The following is a 3398-nucleotide window of genomic DNA, read 5'->3' as shown; positions in this document are numbered from 1 at the left end:
TAATTTTGTATTTTTAGTAGAGACGGGGTTTCACCATGTTGGTCAGGCTGGTCTCGAACTCCTGACCTCAGGTGATCTGCCCGCCTCAGCCTCCCAAAGTGCTGGGATTACAGGCGTAAGCCACGGCACCCAGCTTTTTTTTTGTTTTGTTTTTTTTGAGACAGAGTATTGCTGTGTCACCCAGATTGGAGTACAGTGGCACAATCTTGGCTCACTGCAACCTCCACCTCCTGGGTTCAAGTGATTCTCCCCCCTCAGGCTCCCCAGTAGCTGAGATTACAGGCGCACACCATCATGCCTGGCTAGTTGTTGTATTTTTAGTGGAGATGATGTTTCACTATGTTGGCCAGGTTGGTCTTGAACTCCTGACCTCAGGTGATCCACCCACCTCGGCCTCCCAAAGTGCTGGGATTACAAGCGTGAGCCACCGCACCCGGCCTCAAAACCCTGGGATTACAGGTGGGAACCACAGCATATGGCTGAGTTGTACACTTAAAAAAAATTTTATTTTTAATATGGAACACTTCACACATTGCAGTGTCATCTTTGAGCAGGGGTCATGCTAATTTTCTCTGTATCATTCCAATTTTAGTATATGTGCTGCTGAAGTGAGCATTGAATTGTATAATTTAAAAGGGTAAATTTTATGGTATACTATACTAATTTTGTGGTATACCATAAAATTATGGGTATACTTTATAAAAATAAAATTATGGTATATAAAATTTTATGGTATACCATAAAATTGTACTTAGGCAGTATAAAAAACTCACTATGAAAAAATTCATAGACCTGTACACCAACAGAAAAAATGTTACTGCGTAATTTTAAAAATTAAAAAAAAATTCAGTCCTGCGTCTGAACGGCAGGAGCCAGGTTCTCACCTGTTGTGTGTCATCTAAGTTGCCTCATACAATAAATGCTGAGGACAGTGGTTCCTGGACATGGGTACACTGGCCGGGGGAGGTCTTTGAAAACTTCTGATGCCTGGCAACCACCCCCAGACATTCTGATTTAATTGGTCTGAGGTACAGCCTGGGTACTGAGATTTTTTTTAAAAAGCTTCCCAGGTGATTCTAACATGCAGCAAAAATTGAGAACCACGGGCTTAGCAAAAGGTTGATGAACAACCACTCTTGGGAGCCAAAAGCCAATCCCTGCCCCACCTTACCTCACTTTCACCTCAAGGCAATCAGATCAGATCTGTCCTTGGCAAAGAGAACAGCTACAGTCATTCCTGCTGTTTACCATGTCGGACAGATGCAGATCAGAACATTCTCTCCAGTTCCTTAAGGGCCACTACTCTCTCTCTAAACATGTGGTTGATGAGATCAGCCATTCTGAAGCAATTCTACAAAGCGTGGCTTCTTCCGTTCTCCCCAGGTTTTCTCTCTCTTGCTGTCCCCATTTGTAGCTGGGGTTGGGAAGTGGAGGAGAGAGAAAGTCACTTGATAAATACATTCTCTGTGTTCTCAATAAACAGACATGAATGAAAAGAAAAACAGTAAATACATTCCTAGTAGGGTGAGCCTCAGTGGTTTTCTGGATTACCCTTCCCAGAGACATTCATATTTTCAAAGAAGACCTCCTGGTAAATGAAGATGTGAGTCACTAATGATGGAATTACAGGTACTAGTAAGGAGGGTTTTGAGGGACAGGGTCTCTTTCCTTTAACTTCCCAGACACATGTCTGGACTGGTCCTGATTGTTTGACCTGTCTGTTTTCTTAGAACAGAGCATGGGATCCTAGCTAGCTGCATTCCATTCACTTAACAATTTGTTGTTTGAATTTATTTCTTTCAGTTATGATTAGGTTTTGTCTGTGGCATTTATGGTCTCTCTATGCCAAGCAATCTCACACTAACTTGAAAGCCCTTAGTTATTAAGGCTTCTGGTTGTAGATTACAAAAACCATCTCAAGCAAGTTTAGGCAACAAGGGGAGTTCTCAATAAGATTACAGGTGGAACCAGGAAAGTTAAGCCTCAGGGAGAGCAGGAATCCAGACATACGTGATCTTTATCAGGGGGTAGACACCAGGGCCCCACCCCAGTCAATGGGGAGGTCAGATCTCAGAGAATAATAATCACTGAACATGAATTGAATGTTTACTATGTGCCAGGCACATACATTATTGATAACATATTCTTATGTTATCATTATGAGTTATGTTACTATTGCTCTTCCCATTTTATAAATGAGTAAACTGAGGTCCACAGAAGATAAGCAATATGTTCAAGAGCTTCCAGGCCAGGTCTGGTGGCTCACGCCTGTAATCCCAGCACTTTGGGAGGCCGAGGCAGGAGGATCACCTGAGCCTGAGAGTTTGAGTCTAGCCTGGGCAACATAGGGAGACCTTATCTCTACAAAAAACTTAAAAAGTAACCAGGTGTGGTGGTGGTGACTATGGTCCCAGCTATTCAGGAGGCTGAGGTAGGAGGATTACTTGAGCCCAGAAGATAGGGTTTGCAGTGAGCTGTGATTGTGCCACTGGAGTCCGGCCTGGGTAGTAAAGCAAGACTCAGTCTCAAAAAAAAAAAAGAAGAAGAAGAAGAAGTAGGGGATGGGGGCCAGTTCCAGTTTGCATTTGAACTCAGGCAGTATGGTTTCAGAATTCACACACTTAGCCACCAGGGGAATGGTTCCCTCAAGAGTTGTATAGTGGGCAACCTGCACACCCATACCTGGCAGCCCTGACTATGGACTAGATCAGTGCTTCTCATCAGAGATACTAAGGACATTTGGAGCTAGACAATTTTTTGTGTAGTACTATCCCATCCTTCATTTACTATATGTGAGTGGTAGTAACCCTCCCAACCATTGTGACAATCAAAAGCCAATCACTGTGACAATCAAAAGTATCAATCTCTTCAAACTTTAAAAAAAAGGAAAATAAAAAAAATTTTTTTAAGTATCAACCTCAGTTGAGAATCACTAGGATAAGTAGATAGCCCCAAATGATGTCTACATCTCTATTTTGTGAGCTCTTGATGGCTAGTAGCAATGTGACTTCTTTTTCTCCTCCCACAGTAGTTGGCCCAGACAACTGTATACATACTCCACAAATCCTGGGTGTGCATTGTCATTAGAGCCTGAAAGGACCCAGAGTCCTCAGCTTGGTGCTTCCCTACCCAGGATGATAGGGATGGAAACATGAGTCATGCATGGTAGATTAACTCCAACATCCTACAGGAAGACACAACAGTTTTCTGTTTTTCATTTGGTCCCCCGAACAAGCCAGCATGGTAGGAAGGGCAGGAATTAGTCATTCCTATTATGAAAAAAGAATGTAACAGTAAAATTGTTTTTAATTTTGGCAAAGAAAAAAGCAGCTATAAGCCTATCCTCTGCACAATTATCCTGCTTTGCATGTTACCTCCTGGTCCTGTCTACACGCTCT

General features: G+C 42.7%; 1 non-coding gene across 1 annotated transcript; it reads right to left on the bottom strand.

Moving 5' to 3' along the window:
* Positions 1–509: 509 nt before the first annotated feature.
* Positions 510–616, bottom strand: LOC112424644 (U6 spliceosomal RNA). The gene has a single exon (XR_003015422.1). It is a non-coding gene; the product is annotated as a U6 spliceosomal RNA (small nuclear RNA).
* Between the last annotated feature and the right edge of the window lie 2782 nt (positions 617–3398).

The sequence above is a fragment of the Macaca nemestrina genome, chromosome 17 (genome assembly GCF_043159975.1).
Source record: "Macaca nemestrina isolate mMacNem1 chromosome 17, mMacNem.hap1, whole genome shotgun sequence".
Taxonomy (NCBI): Eukaryota; Metazoa; Chordata; class Mammalia; order Primates; family Cercopithecidae; genus Macaca; species Macaca nemestrina.
The sequence above is the reverse complement of the archived record's forward strand: the minus strand, read 5'-3'. Positions and strand labels throughout refer to the sequence as shown.